Here is a 16,944-nt window from a genome sequence, read left to right as displayed (position 1 = left end):
GGAAACATGAATTATAAAACCTGAATCAAGGAGACATAAATATTCTGAATAACTTAATATCAGTTGTGGAGATTAAAAACATAATTAAAACGTAACCAACAAACAAAATCCCAGGTCCTGATAGTTTCACAGCTGAATTGAACAAGAAATTTAAAGGTAATTTAATGTAAATACTCCTCAAACTCATTAATGAAATTGAAAAGGAAGAAATTATCCCAAACTCATTCCTGCAGGCAAGCATTACTGTGATACTAAAACCAGAGAGATACCCTACTAGAAAAAAGAACTATAGGCCAAACTCTCTAATCAACATAGATGCAAAAATTCTCAATTACATACTAACCAACAGAATTGTGCTAAGCAAGAAGATGATACACCATGACCTAGTGGGATTCCTCCAGGAATGCAAGGATGATTCACCATCTGAAAATCTATAAAAATAATACACCACATCAACTGAACTAAAAAGGAAATAACTTGATCATCTCAATAGATGCAGAAAAAGCTTTTGATAAAGCCCAACATTCACCCATGGTTAAAACCTTACAGAAAATCAGAATAGATGATCTCTACCTCAATCTGATAAAGGCCGTATATGAAAAATCAACAGTCAACATCATACTAAATGCACAAAAACTGGAAGCCTTCACTCTAGAATCAGGAGCAAAATAAGGTTGTCCACTATCACCACTCCTATCTAAAGAATTAATGGTTCTGGAAACATTAGCTATAGCAATTAGACAAGAGGAAAAAATAATAGTGTATAAGTACAGAAATGAAGAAATTAAATTGCCATTATTTGCAGATGACATACTCTCCATACAACACCCACAGATTTCTGGACTTAATAACCAAATTCAGTAGCATAGAAGGATGAAAAATTAAAACTTAAAACTCTATAGCATTCTTGTATACAAACAGTGAACTGATTGAGATAGAAATTATGGAAACCACACCCTTCACAATAACATTCAAAAAATGAAATACTTAGGAATCAACCCAAGATAGGTAGTAAACCTTTAATTCATTGAAAATTACAGTATTCTTTAAAAAGAAATTGAAAAGGAATTCAGAAAATTGAAAGCTATCATTTGCTCATGGATGGAAAGAACCAACATTGTGAAAATGCCATACTTCCAAATCGTTGTGCTCATTTAATGCAATCCCAATCAATACTTCACAGATCTAGAGAGAACATTCCAGGAATCAATCTGGAACCAGAAGAGACCTAGAATAGCAAAGGCAATCCTGGGCAACAATGACAAGGTGGGAAGACTTACAATACTTGACTTGAAATCATACCATAGAGCTACTATAATAATATTAGTATGGTACTGATGAAAAAAACCAGACCTGAGGATCAATGGTATAAGGGACCTGGCCAACATCCCTAACTACCTGTATGAGAGATATGACAACAAAATGAAATAAGAAACAAATTTAGTAGTATATGATGGGGAATTCAGAATAAGCAGAGACCAAGATACTCCAAACCAGATACTATTTATTGGGTGTATACAATGTAGGAGGACTAGTAGAAGAATTAAGGTTGGCAAAAAATTCAGAGGTCAATCACTCAGCAGCCAACAAATAATCCTGGTAAGCCTCAAGAGGGTAGAGATGATCTTATGCTGAGAAGGATCTTCCTCTGGAGTGTTCTTTTTAATCTTAATAATTTTAGTTTCGTCTTATAGGATAGGAAAGAATGACTCATTCCAAGACAGTTAATAGGAGGTATCAAAAGGTGATACTATAATCCCAAGCCTCCATTTATGCCTTAGGAAACTATGCAAAATGAGCCATTGAGAATTTGAAGACCCTAACTCAATGGGAAAAAAAAGATGATGCAGGAACAACTTAAAAACACACTCAGCCACCATTGATAAAGGTGCCAAACATTTTCACTGGAAGAAGATAGCCTCTTTAATAAGTGGTGCTGGAAAAACTGTGTTTCCAAATTCTGAACACTTAAACTAGACCCATGTCTATTAGCACGCACTGCCCTAATGTCAAAATAGATCAAAGATCTAAATACTAACTCAAAAATACTAAATCTACTGGAAGACAAAGTAAGAGGAAACAGGGATAGGCAGATACTTCATGAACAAAAACCAAACTGTATGGGAGATACTTCAAAGAATCAACAACTTGAATCTCATTTTATTAAAATGTTTTTGCACATGAAAAGATGCCAACAGATTGAAAAGAAAACCCACAAATTGGGAAAACATTTTTTCAACTGTCCCTCAAAGGACTTCTATTTAGAATGCATAAAGAATTCAAAAAATCAGGCCTCTGAAATTCAAAGATCCAATCCAAAATGGGCATCTGAGGTGAAAACACAATTCTCAGATGAAGAAATACAAATGGAAAATGAAAATATGAGGGCTGGGGATTTAGCTCAGTGGCATAAGTCCCTCCCTTGCAAGTATGTGGTCATGAGTTCAATCCCTGGTACTGATAAAAAAAAGAAGATAAGCTCTTGTTCTTTGGCTGGTCCGTGTGCAGTGGTGTTTACAACTAATTGATAACAATGAGTTACAGATTTCTTTGTTCCTTCTCTACTCCCACTGCTTCACTTGACTAGCCTTAAAAAAAAAAAAAAAGAAAATATGTTCCACATCATTGTTCATTTAAGAAATGCAAACTGAAACAACACTGAGATATCATCTCACTCCAGAAAGAATGGCTGCCATCAAGAAATCAGCCAATAACAAATGCTGGAGGGACTGCGGGGGCATGTCAACATTTCTCCATTGTTGCTTGGAGTGTAGACTGGAACTACTATGTGGAAATCAGTGTGGAATTTCCTCAAAAAACTAGAATTAGAGGTTGCATTTGACCCAGCTATTCCCCTTCTGGGCATTTCCCCAGAAAAATTAAAAATGTCATACATATATATGTTATGTGCACCCATATTATAATCCCAAATATTGAGTACATTTATCCAAGTGTTATAATCCTTTTTCCAGTATACCTCAAAATCCAAAAAGTTACATTTATTATCCCAATGAGACATTATTGGAATCCCAGCAAGTTAATTCCAATTTACCACCTCCAATGGAACTAACAGCTAGACTAAGACACCAAAATATATTCCAAGTTAAGGGCATCCAAGAGGTCTTAAGTCCAATCTCCGTGAGGCTGTGTGGACAAAGGCCTTGATCCTAGGCCTCTTCCAGAATGTATTGTGAAGAAAGGAGTGGCTTGAGGATGAGAGACAGTGAAGATAGTGGGAATTATGTGAGTAACTTCAGCTGGCTAGCCAGGTAGTGAGAAAAACATTCCTGCAAAATGCAGAGATAAAGATATATAGAAGGATATATTTGCATAATTCAAGTAAGGTATCACCTAAGTTGTTTCAGAAGGTGGTTGCTTGCTTTTATTTCTGATATGTAAACTTTTGTGTCCTGGGTCCTCAGTAGCCCCCGAGCATCATGAATTATGGACTCAACCAAATCTAGCATTTGTGATTGGTTTGTTGTCTACCCTCAGATTGGTGGTGTGAGTGCTACACCCAATTAGGGGTGGAGCCAGCGTAGGATGTAATGGCAAGAAAAAGTTGTGCATCTCTCTCTCTTGCTGGTTTTTGCCTTGCTCTTTGCATCTGGCCATGAGTGGCAGCCTGCCGTGCCACCCTGCCTTTTGGAGCCAGCTGAGTACAGACTCAAATCTCCAAAAGTGTAAGAAACAAACTTTTCCTTCCTTTATTTTGAGTGTCAGGTGTTTTATCCAAGCAACAAGAGAAAAGTAACTGTTGTAGTCAGGCGTTGTACACAGCGAACAACTAGGATTAGGACATGGAATTTATAATATTTTTATAATGGTCACCAGAATTTAACACAGGAAAATGCAGGAAATCTTTCCACAATATCAAAGACATAGATTATTTAGTCAAGAGCCTAAACCCCATGGCAATGTCCCACATGAGTCCAGATAAAAACCCAGAACTCAGGACAATGCCTCCCACGAGTCCAACTGGAGGGCCAGAGCCCACAAGAAGGACTCACACGAGTCTCTTTTACAGATCCATACCGGGAAGACCCAAGGGTCAGCGGTGGAAGCCAGGAAGTCTATGCCAGCAGGATGAAGGATCTGTGCTAGTGGGATGAGGGTTCTAGGCTGGAGCCAAGAAATCACACTCACAAAAAAGACCAGCGCTATACTGAAAGGCACCACAGCTGTTCTCAGTGACACAGAGGCTCCCGAGCTCCTCTGACAACAAGCACAGTCGGGTATGTGCCAGGAAGCAGCGTGATGAGTTCATCCTGGAGACCAAGCAGCACGTGTCTTCCCCTCTACAGCCAGGAAGTAATGCTCGATGTGAGGACCAAAGCTTCTCCAGGAGAACCAACTGCTCAGACAGCAACTTGTAGGAGAACCCACAATGCCTCCTTAATGCCCCAACCCTCAACATCTCCCTTCTTCTCCACCTATTTATCCTGGCAACTTTCCTCAGGTGGAGCATCTTTGCCCAATGCCATGCTGATGTAATCCAGCTGGCATTCAATTGACCACCAGTTCTTAATCCATAACAGTAACTAACACATAGCCTTTTTATCTTGAGGCTCATATCCAGTTGATATTCCTGGAGGTGACTGGCTCTACCATTGCAATGTGCTTATATATTTTTTAAAAAATTATTTTCTTTTTTATTTTAAAGAGAATAGCAAAATGATGAACATGGTACATGACTTAAAAACAGAATACCAGGAGATCAACAATGGCTAAGATAATTCCTCTTAATCTTCAAACGAATTGCCCATAGCACCAGGCATAATAAAATAAAACAAAATAGGACAGAATAAAACCAATAAAAACAAAACAATGGAAACATTATAGAACTTCAAAAGAAGGGAACAGTAAAACCATAAAGGGTGTCATAATGCATCTTATTGTCTTCAAAGTAATTGCCCATACCATCAGTCATGATACTATCAAACAATGTAAGTTAGAATAAAATTAATCAAAACAAAACAATGAAAGCAATACAGAGCTTCAAATCAAGCTAATAGGAAATCAAGATGGTTACCATAATATATTTTGTTATCTTTGAAATAGCTGTACATGCCATCCAATATAATGTGATTAGACAAACTGAAACAGAATGAAACCAAACCAAACAGAACAATGAAAACAATATGGGTTTCATATCATGATAATATATTAACTGGCTATTACCTTTCCATTTTAGACAATTTCTACCCTTTCACTTTCACAGGATGTAATGTACATTTTGGATCTCTCTAACACCCTTAGTTTTTATACTAGAGAGGCAGTCCGCTGTTCACCTAGGTGACTCTTAACCTCTTTACCCCTGAGCATGATCTCAAGTTGTATCCATTAAGGTTATCTTTCCTTATACCTGAATAGTTTTCCATTGTACAAAAGTGTCATGGCTTCTTAAGCTGACGAGCAAGCTATCCCCAATATTTTTCTGGTTCCCTGTAACATAGAACATTATTTTCTCATCTTTTACTTTGTCTATAAACTTTCTTATGTAAGGCATATTGAAGAACCTTCCTGATCTGCTCTGCCTGTGTTTCTTTTTATTGGTGAATTGAGGCCATTTGTATTAGTGAGTATAGCTAATCTCTGCCTCATCTTTCTCATGCTATTTTTTTGCCATTGGTTGTCTACTTTTCCCTTTCATTCCACTATCTGCCCTCTTCAGTGAGCCCCCTTCTGCCACTGTTTCTGAAATTATAGTCTTTTTTCCTCTCTCTCTGTAGAATGTCCTTCAGTATTTTTTGGAGTGTTGGTTTGGTGGTCACGAATTCCTTCAGTTGTCCTTTGTCATGGAAGTATCTTATTTTTTCATCAATGTTGAAATAGTTTTGATGGTTTGTGTCTAGAAATCTGTTGTGATTTTGATGGGTTTTCCTTTATAGGTGATCTGTTTATTTTCTCTGACATTTCAACATTTTGTTCTTGTTTTGAATTTCTGGAATCTTAATTATTGTATGTCTGGGTGTAGATTTATTTTGGTCATAGCTGGATGAAGCCCTATATGCCTCACTTATTTGTATGCCAGATCCTTTTCCCATGTTTAAGAAGTTTTCTACTATTACTTCTGTAAATGGCCTTTGTATTTCATTTGTGTTGACCACTTCTTTTTCACTCTGATTATTATTTTTAAATCATGTTTCTTTGTGTCATCTTGTAGCCTTTGAGTTGTTATGTCCTGGTTCCTTTTTATTTTTAAGAGATCTTTTCTTTCACAACATCACAAGCTGAAAATCTGTCTTCAAGGTCTGAAAGTCTATCTTTAGTTTCTTTCAAGCAGTTTTGCCAGCTTTCAATGAGGTTTTCAATTTCCTGGTAATCTCTCTGAATCTGTTTCAGGAATTCTAAGTCTTTTTCATGTTCTTCATTCATGGTTTCCCTCATTTTCCTATGCTCCTCAATTCTTCTACCTTTGTCTTCTTTAGACATGTTGAACAATTCTTTCATTATATTTCTCATTTATTCTTTTACCGGGATAGTATTTCTATTCTACTTTTTTTTATAGCCTCAGTTGCTGTTACTTCAGAAACTTCAGGTGTGTGACTCCCAGTGTCTTCTGTATTTACATCTCCTGGTCCAAAACTGCTGGGCTTAGAGGCCAAGACTGCCTTTTGCTTCTTCCTCTTGTCATATTTCTGGGTTCCCTGGTAGCGGGGTCCCTGACACTCCCTGTGTTGGCTACAATTTTGCTGAAGAGAGACTGATTTTTGTAGCCAGTGCTGACTAGGGATATCTGATGGTGACCATTGTGTGTGCTGGTTTAGGTTTGTCTGCTGCTTTTTCCTGTCTGCTTTGGCTTACCGGTGGCTGGTGGACTTCAAGCAGGGATGGAGCTGTCTGCTGCCTTCCCTCCTGAGCTGGCTAACAGCAGGGAGCCCCCACTAAATGGATTACATGAAAGGGGTGGAGCTGGTTGGTGATAGCTTTAGGGGAATCTCAGAGATGGCTGTTGGATTGCACTCAGTCTGAGCAATTTCCACCAGTCTGCTCTAAAGCTAGGATTGGCTTAAGGAAACTGGTTGTAGTTCTGGTTCTGGGCTTATTCTGCTGGACTCCAAAATGGCGCTTGGCCAATCACTGTCTCACACAGGAGGACTGAGTCCTCTATAGTCACTGCCAGCGAGTGCAGTTCTCCTGTCTGCTGCTCCTCTGTACCACTGCATCTCTTTGCAGAGGCCTTTGGGCTTGCCAGCCACCACCTTCACTGTGAACATGAGTACTCAGGTTTTAAAAGCTCTTCTCACATGATGGATCCATCTCTGGGTGAAAGCGCCACCAGCTATCACTTTCTTAAGTTTTTCTTTTTTTATTCTCTCTGTGGGCTTCCATTCTCACTTTAATGTTCTTCCTGGGTCAAGGTGACCCACTTCCTTCCTTCTTATCTTCCCCATGATGCTATATTCCAGCATGTGGCTGTTTCTCTCAGAGAGGCTGTTTACTCTGCTTAATGTTCCACCATGTTCCCAAAACCTCTGTATTTTTAGGGAGAACACTATGCAAGGAAATAGGAGCCTGTCTGATGGCTTTAGATATCACATACAAGTATCATGGCTAGACTTATTTGCAATACTTAGAGCCAGTTGAAGACAGAAGGAAATACTATAGTCAGCTCCATTCATATCGGTATATATGTAAATAGATGCAGTGGAGACCATATGCATAAGTAAAAAGAATTAAACTCACTTGTGTAAACATTATATAGTCTCCCTAGTGTAAGAAACTGAAAGAGTAAATAAGATCCAAAAGTTTCAATAGATATAATGAAATAAAAAGAAACCACGCAAAAGGGAAGACCAACTGGGATGGGGCAAAGAAGAAAGGAAGGAAGGGTAAAGCAAACAGTATCATACCGCTAACTCTATTAGTTCATTAAAAGTGACAGCGCTTATATTACTTTATGAAATTTGCATGCCTGTATCTGGTAATTTAAGCAACTATTTTAAAGATTACAATATGCACTATAAGAACTTATGGTTTAAAAACTGATGGGTGACTGTATACCAGGTGAATTAAATCAGTATGATGCTGAGTATAGATGGCACACCTGAGGAAAGTTGCCAGCAGAAAAGCAGATGTGGAGAGGAAGTGTGGCATTGTGGGTTCTACTAAGTGTTATCTGGAGCCTTTGCTTTTCTTAAAGAGCTTGTCATGACTAACTTCTCTGATACAAATTTGGCCATTATCATCAGAGGAACTTGGGACCTTGTCTGTGCCAGTAGGTACCGTTTACTTTTGGGGAGCTGTGGTCCTTATGTTGAGCATTGCTTCCTGACTCCAGAGGGAAATATGTGTGCTGTTTAATGTGTAGAAGTTGTCACGCTGGTTTCCTGATATGTACTTTGCTGTCCTTATCATCAGAGGAGCTTGGGACCTCATTGTCACTGAGGATGGCTGTGATACTTTTCAGGTGAGCCCTGGTCCTTATTTTGAGCATGGCTTCTTGGCTCCAGGGTAGAATCCTCAACGTATTAGCACAGATTGTTTACCCCACTGGCATAAACTTTCTAGCTTTCACCACTGACCTTTGGGTCTTTCTAGTGCAGATAGGTAAAAAGGACTTGCATGAGTCATTGTTGTAGGCTCTAGGCCTCTAGTTAGACTCATGGGGGCATTGTCATAGGCTCTAGGTCTTCAACTGTAAGATACAGGCCCTTGGCTGGATTTTCTAGGTCTTTAGTGTTGTGGACAGATTTCCTACACTTTCTTGTGTTTAAATCTGGTGACTATCATAAAATAATAATATAAATTCTGTGTCCTGTATGTAATTGTTCTCCTTGTAACTCATGACGACAATAACTATTGTTAAATTCCTGTCATCTTGTTCTGTAATCCTATATAGCTATTGTTTGTTGTTGTTTCTATTTGTTGTTGTTTTATTGTTTTCTCTTTAACCAATATTAAATGAGGTCGGTATGTATGCAAAATTTCAGTGTTATGCATTGATTTGTGTGGAGAATAAAAATTCAACTACTTTATTTTAAAATGTAAACACAAAAGATTGGTCTAATTTCAAAATATTTAAATATTTCCATTTTGGATGACTGAATTAAGAACCTATAGATGTTTGTTCCTAGGAGCTAATGCATCAGTTGGCTCTACAATGGAAAATATACCCTAAAAATTAGTATGTTTGTGGCTCGGGATTTAGCTCAGCAGCATAAGCACCTGCCTTGCAAGCACCTGGTCATGAGTTTGATCCCCGGTACCAATAACTAGTATGTTCTCTTCAGAATGTCCTATTTCACTATTTTGTAAGAATCTGGAGAGACCAATAATATTCAGTAGTTTCTAAAGATAAGCTAAACAGTATTTTATGGAATCAACTTTATCAATATTGGTGGTCTGTTTACTACATACGAAAAGAAAATACACCCCCTCTAAAAAGGGAAATATATCTACTATATAACTTCTCATAAGGAGTAAATTGTTGAGATATAGAATGGAAAAGAGAATTCAAGAAGTTCTTCTCAACAACTTTCACATCAGAATCATCAAAAAACAACCACTTTCTCTCATACTCATTTAACAGGAAATTTTATTTTTAAACTGACTAAAGTTAATGCCTGTCAGTCAAAAGACTCCTTGTATCTATCTGATTCATTGTTCCCATTAGTTTTGTTAGTCTCAGAACTTCTATGTTCAGTAAATGCTGTACTGGCAGCCTTATCAGGATTAGATGCTTTGTGATAGAACTCATAATTTGCTTGCTCTTCTGTTGCTCAAAAAGTTCAGTAGCATCTACATTCATTTTTGTTCAAAATTTTACATGGCTGTGTATTTCCAGACTCTGAATGACACTTCTTCATCATCATAATTTTCAGTGCACCCTCACTTCCACCTCAACCAGTGGCTCTGGTTTGCCTCTTTTACACAAAAGGTTTGTCTTGTTTGCCTCTTAACCACAAAATTTTCCTTATCTAGTTCTAAACTGTTGAGATTGGTGACTTTAATAGGAGCAGTGTAATGACCACTGCTAATACTCATCCCTCTATGTACCATGATTTCAAATAATGCATAGCTGCCATTAGTTATCCTTATGCTTCCTTTCTGTAGTAACAATTAAATAGTTGTCACTAAAGGAGTGCTGATCTTGGGAAGCTCAATATCATCAGAAACTCCAAATTACTAGAAGCAAATGACTTGAAATAAAATTATACCTTTAGGCATTTTGTCAAATGGAAGACTTTGTTCAGGTTCAGTATAATGATGGCAATATTCACAAAAATTGTTACCTTCTGTTTCCTCTCCACTAAGACAAATTGTGAAACTGCCCATCTCAAGGTCCTAATTTCCATTTTTAGCTCTGGAGAAATTTCAGAACTCTCTTTACTTTGGAAATCTGATCTTCTTATACTGGCACATTGATGTCTTGAAAATCTGTGTTAAACTTTCACATTCTGAGCAATGAATCTTTAATACCAACTAACCTTGAAATGATTTTTCCACTAACACAAAACCAATTTGCTTTGCATTTTGCTTATAAGCTTAACTTTACTAACATTTATAGGCTTAATATTTATTGGATATTCAAATCCACAACCATTAGTTGTATTGTTACTTTCATAGTTACCAAAGTCCTCAAGATCATATCCATTTTCCTTAGATTGTCATTTAAATTCTTAGTTTGTTATTAGTTTTATCAGACTATAGAATTTAGAAAGAAAAAAAAGAATTTAGAAAGAATTCAGGGTAAGTAATTTATGTTAACTCTTGATTCTTTTTGTGAAAAGAAACACACTTGGAGATTACTTCAGGAGAACTCCCCAGTGTATTGACAGTAGCTTTTATTTTTTAACTAGTTTGTCCCTGGTTCTCATTCAATGACTCTTTTTCCTTAAAACTTTTTTTTCATGGTATCAAATTCAGTGTCAATTGTTCTTTTCCTATTTCCATTTTGGTGTTTTTCTTTATGGTTCTCAGAATTCCTCATACTGTCAATCTCCTTGCTCTTAATTTCACTCATTTTCTCTTTCCCGTGAGGTTTTTCTTTGACTTTTGTAGATAATTCTGCCTTTTTTTTAAAAAAAATTATTTTTCCCAAACACTTTTTTTTTTTTTTTTTTTTTTTTTTTTGGAACAGGGTCTTTGTATGCAGTTCAGGCTGTCTTGAGCTCAATTTGTAGCTTAGGCTGTCCTCAAACTCACAGCGCTCTGCCTCAGCCTCCTAAGTGCTGGGATTATAGGCATGAGCCACCATGCCTGGCTAACACTTTTTTTTTGAAAAATTATTATGGGGGCTGGGGATTTAGGTCAGTGGCATAAGCACCTGCTTTGCAAGCAGGCAGTTGTGAGTTCGATTCCCAGTACCGATAAAAAAAAATAAAAAGAAAAATTATTTTTAAGCAGTTGGCATGTTTCTGGAATATTTCCCAGAATACACTGTAATTTCTCCTGTGAATCATACTATTGGCTCTTTCATACATAAGGCTGAGTTCTCTGAGTATGTTAAGCAGTTGTCTTGGCTGAGTAGCAAGTATATTAATGCCTTTATCTGGATTGAAGAAGAAACTAGCTTGAAGCCATTCAACAAAAATATTAATAGTGTAAACTGCATAACAGTCCATAACTTGCTGTCATTGTTTGTGTTTGATGTAGTGATGAAGGCAGGCTTTCAGACATGGCTGGATCTAGTTTGTGATTGATTTGTGGTCTCATTCTTGGATAAAGCATGTGAATGCAACGTCTGCTCTAAGATGAGTAGCTCCCACACAATGTAAACAGAAAGAGTCTTATCTCACTTGTTTGTTGATTGTGCTGTTTTCTGCTACCATAAGCTGGTGCCCCTCTGCCATGTGCATTCTGTCTTCCAGCCAGTCAACTATGGAGAGAAACCTCTAAAAACTGTAAGCTAAATAAACTTTTCTCCCTTAACTTGTGTGTATTGGGCATTTTGTCTTTGCAATGAGAAAAGTTAACAAAGACAGAATTTGGTACCAGAGGAGTAGTCATTGCTCTGACTATATCTTACCATGTGGTTCAGGAACCTTTGGGAATGGCTTGTGGAATAAGTTTGAAATGATTTGGAGATGCCAACTGAAAAAATAGAGTGGCAGTGCCTTATGCTGTACTGTATAGGAGATTCTGAGCAGATCTCAGAAGATCAGAAGGCTAACACAAATCCTGCCAGTAAAGACCTGGCTCTGGAGGTTTCAGCTAGGAAGGACTGCTTTGGCTATCAGATTCCAGATGTGTGTAATGGCTTGTCAGAAAGATTGTCTACATTTTGCTCATGCCTGAGACTAAGATTAAGTTTGGCAGACTAATTAATGAGGCAGAAGTAATTTCAAGACAGTCTAATGTTGAAGTGGTAACATGGCTACTATTCGGGGCTTTCAGTCAGTTTATATTGAGAATCAAGAACAAATAGCACAACAAAATGATTTAAAATTTTGTGAGCGTGGCCAGAATGGAAGCTTGAATAAAACTGTGGACTGTGAAGATATAGCAGAGGAGATTTTGATTGCTGAGAGTAAAGAGGAGAATAGAAAAATTCTGAGGGCATCACTGTAAGTAATAGACTCATCCCTTGACTGCTTTGAAATTGCAAAAATGAAAGACTTTGCTTTCAGAAGAAAGCCACAGAGCACCATGTTCCAGAATGGCAGCATCCTAGAGATTTTTTCTTTGGAATTGGATTCAGAGTGCTCAGTGGTCCAGGCACTTGACCTCTACAGGAGAGAGAGAGAGAGAGAGAGAGAGAAGGGACAGAGAGAGAAAGAGAGAGAGAGAGACAGTGACAGAGAGACAGAGAGACAGAGAAACAGAGAGAAGCCTGGCTATTGTTCTTGCTGGGAGCAGACCTTGGCATCACCCATGTGGCACTGGTTTTAGGTGCCTGCAAAATGGAAGAGCTGTGAGGTAAAGAATTCCACTCATATTTCAGAAGATCTGGGAGGCCAGGTAATGTGCCACTGACAGGCCAGTGTGAATCTGTGAGTGTAAAGCCAAAGGTTTAGTGGAGACTCTGAAAGTTTGAAGAACCTAGGACTATAGGTCATATGAGGAAAAGTGCAAGAAAGTAGTAGAGTAGACCCAAGAGATAAAAGGTACAACCACTGGAAGATAGGAATCATAGGGGTAGAGCCACTCAACCCCTTTGGAGTTAATATCTTGCCACAGATTACCTTGAATGCTGCACTTGGAACTACAGGCCTTAATGTTTGCCCTAGTGAATTTTTTTTTGCCCTAGTGAATTTTGTACTTGCTTTGGCCCCATTCCTTTGTATCCCCCTGTTTGTATGTCTATCTTATGTCACTGACTATTCGAAGTATTTAACTTTCTTTTCATTTATACAAACAATTGAAGCTAAAAGTCTGCCTTAAATCTCAGAAGAGATTTGGGACTTGAACCTTTCAATAATGCTGAAACTTTACAACTCTTAAGGACTAAACACCTTTTATATAAATTGATTTAGGGGAATGAAACTCCCAACCTATTATGTCTGGTACAAGTTCATGTTCTCTAAAACTGAAGAATCAATTTTAGGAACAATGGAGGTTAAGAGTAGAATATATTCATTGAGAGAAAGAAAGCTTCTGTCTGAGAAAGACAGAAGGGGTCCCAAGCGGGTTGCCAAGGACTCTGTCTTTTCCAGGGACTTTTATGGAGTAAAATCATGGGGTGAGATGGGTTTAAGGTGGGGAAACTGGGAACTCACAAGGCAGATGGGGCATAAGGTGGGAAAGGTTAGCCAATAAAATTAATAGTTCAGGTAAAATTTATTAAATTGGGGACAAATGGGCAAGGGAGTCACTTAGCAGGCATTCTTAGAGAGCAGTGACTCTATCCTAGGGGGTTGGGAAGGTGACTCCTGACTTTCTTAGGGTGATAGAGAACCATTTAGAATATCAGTCCTTAGGATATGGGTGCATTTGCCTGATCCTTTGTCTTAAGCCTTGGCCTACGGCAGGAGGTACTTGTCTCCCCCATAGTTGCAAGTATCTGGGCTTCTGCACTGGCTCCTTGGAGGACCCAATCCTGTTTCATGGCCTATGTTATTTCTAACTAACTCAACTGCCTGCAACAAAATGAATACATGTGAGCCTTTGAGGGGCTAGAGGTTTGAGATTTATGTCTCGATATCCCCCAAAGCCTCATGCAGTTGTGAGGGACAGGCTTTTCAGAAGTAGCTGACTCTAGAGTTTTTGATTGATTCATGGTCCAATTCTGGGATTAAGGGTATGAGTCCTACACCCACCCTAGGGTGAGTAGCCTCCATATAATAAAAGGAGCAGAAAGAGTTGGCTCATTTGCTTGTCACTTTTGCTGCTTTCTGGCATAATGAACCCCTCTGCCTGTGCACTCTGTCTTGGAGCCAGCCAGCTATGGACTGAAACCTCTACAAAATGTAAGCTAAGGTAAACTTTTCTCCCTTAACTTGTGGATGTTGGGTATTTTGTCTCAGTGATACAGGGGACTGAAACTCTTCACGTACTATATGTCCAATATGCGTTTGTGTTCTCTAAAGTTGAAGAATGAATTTTAGGAACAATGGAGCTTACCAGCAAAATTTTTGTTTCTATTATTTTTGTTTTGGTTTTGGTACCAGGGGTCAAACTCATGACCTCATGTTTGCCAGGCAGGTTCTTATGCGACTGAGCTAAATCCCTGACCTGAATATACTTATGAAAGACCAAAAAATTAGGAACAGCTACCCACCCCCAGCTAAAAGCAGAACTGAGTCCCATGACCCAGTTAACTCAGTTCTGACTCAGCTCTGCGGGAGGCCCAAAAGGAAACATCTGCAATCATGGCCGGTTAATGTCAGGAAACTCAAAGATAAAGTTTGCTGACTACGCTAATCAAGATTAGAAAGTATGTCAAAACCAAGCCACACAGAAACTAGGCAACCTAAAAATAAGCTGTGCAAAACAAGGCAGTTAATCAACTCTGACCCACTGGCCGCCCCTCATGATCTAGCCAACCACAAATGGACAAATCGCCAACTGCTCCTCTCTAACTGCAATGATTGGCTTCTGTAACAAACGCTTGCTTTGCGGTTTTTTCCCTTAAAAGCACCAGTTTTGCCCCAAGTCACAGTTCTCTGTTCCTGCTTGTTCAGAGGACCCCGTGCGCACAGAATAATAAAATCCCCTTTGTTCTTACATGAGAGCTGTGTCCTTGGGGTCTCCTTAGCGACGCCGGTCTTACACTTATTGAGAGAAAGAAAATTTCTGTCTGAGAGAGAGACCAAAGTGGTCCCACGCAGGTTGCTAAAGACTTTTCTAGTGACTTTTATAGAATAAAAGCATGGGGTGAGACAGATTCAAGGTGGGGAAAACTGGGAACTCACAAGGCAGATGGGCATACTATGGACAGAACTATGCTTAACCAATTAGATTAATTGTTTAGTAAAGTTGATTAAATTGGGGACAAATGGGGTGGTGAGTCACTTAGAAAGCTGGCATTCTTAGGAAACAGTGACTTCCCTGGGGGTTGGGAGGTAACTTCTGACTTCCACTGGGTGAAAGGGAAGTATTTAGCATATCAGTCCTTAGGATATGGGTACGTTTGTTGGATCTTTTGTCTTGATGCCTGGCCCACAGCAGGAGGTGTCTGTCTTCCCCACATTTGCAAAGTATCTGGGCTTCTGCCCTGGCTCCTTGTAGTTTCTAGCCCTATCTCATGGCCTATAATATTTCTAAATAACTCAGCTGCTTATAACATCAACAATAAGAAAATTCACTGGAACATTTGACAAAGAATTTTCTTTGCAATTTTCCTCATCTTTTTGCTTGGTTTCACCATTTAGCATCTCGTTCCTCTTTGAAATAATAATCATAAGCGTTTCATTACAGATTTAAACCCAGGACAAAAATATAATAACTGATGTGTACTATGCAGATAACAAAATACTGTATTGCTGAGATTATTCAGTTCCACAAATGGCATCAAGCTTTCTCTCTTCTTACAGTTTGTAGGTTAAAATTATGTTACAGAAACAATTTCACCAATTTCAGATCATTGATATTGAAAACTTTTTCTTTATTTTCTTGAGAATATTTACAATCTAAGGCTCTTTTATTTCCTTTTTCTGCAAGGAAATTGTTTTTCTTGGCTGGGCTACCGCTTGATTGCCCATTACTATTACTAGATGTGACATTAGGCATTTTCTTTACAAACCCCAAGGAGTAGACAAGAATTTGTGCAGAAAAATTGTAATTAGTAAGTTTAGCCAGTTATGGCCCAACCTGAGAACACTCAGTTCTCCAAGAAGTTCCTTCCTACCAGTTCTTATACGTATCCTTGTGGCTATTGTCAGGCTACTCTCAAGAAGTGTGGTATTCGCTCCACACTTGTTGCCTCAGAGGGAAGTTGGCATGAGGAACCTGTGCCTCCACCTGTCCACTTTGCTGCACCACAGCTAGTCTTGCCCACTGGCACCTGGCCCATGCCATGTGGCCTGTCAGGCTAGGGATACCTTGTCCCAGTTGCACCACTGGTGCTTGCAGAGCTCAGACCTCTAGAACAACAGTGCCTGGACATAATGTGTGCTGTGGTTTGAAATGCACAGGTACTGCTCCAGGCAGCCTGGGGGGTAAATTATAATTATTTATCATTAATTTAAAATACAAATAACATTGGCTAAATAAAAATTCATGTATTTTTGCTGTGTAAAATTACAAAACATATATGTGTGATTATTAAATGTGTTTGATGGATTTTTGCTATGTATATGGATAACACTGATAGAAGCTCAAAAGATCTGATATTTTAATAAGTTTTAGAGTAACTATTCTAGAGGGAGCATATCTGAAAATGGAGTTTTGTCAAACTATAGTCAATAATTTAAAGTTAGCTGTAAATAATACATTTTGAATATTGAATTTGTTCACCATGTTAAGAAGTGACAGAAGATATGCAAGAAGGCAGTCGTGAGTTCGATCCCTGGTACCGATAAAAATGAAAAAGACAAAAAAAAAAGATATGACAGTTAA

The 16,944-nt window shown here is 38.4% G+C and overlaps 1 pseudogene; it reads right to left on the bottom strand.

The window, feature by feature from the left end:
- Window positions 1-7,088: 7,088 nt before the first annotated feature.
- Window positions 7,089-16,116, bottom strand: LOC100720251 (ubiquitin carboxyl-terminal hydrolase 1-like; annotated as a pseudogene).
- Between the last annotated feature and the right edge of the window lie 828 nt (window positions 16,117-16,944).

The sequence above is a fragment of the Cavia porcellus genome, unplaced genomic scaffold, assembly GCF_034190915.1.
Source record: "Cavia porcellus strain 051 isolate PalLab524CR breed Dunkin Hartley unplaced genomic scaffold, mCavPor4.1 scaffold_3, whole genome shotgun sequence".
Lineage (NCBI taxonomy): Eukaryota > Metazoa > Chordata > Mammalia > Rodentia > Caviidae > Cavia > Cavia porcellus.
This window is presented reverse-complemented; position numbering and strand designations above follow the sequence as displayed.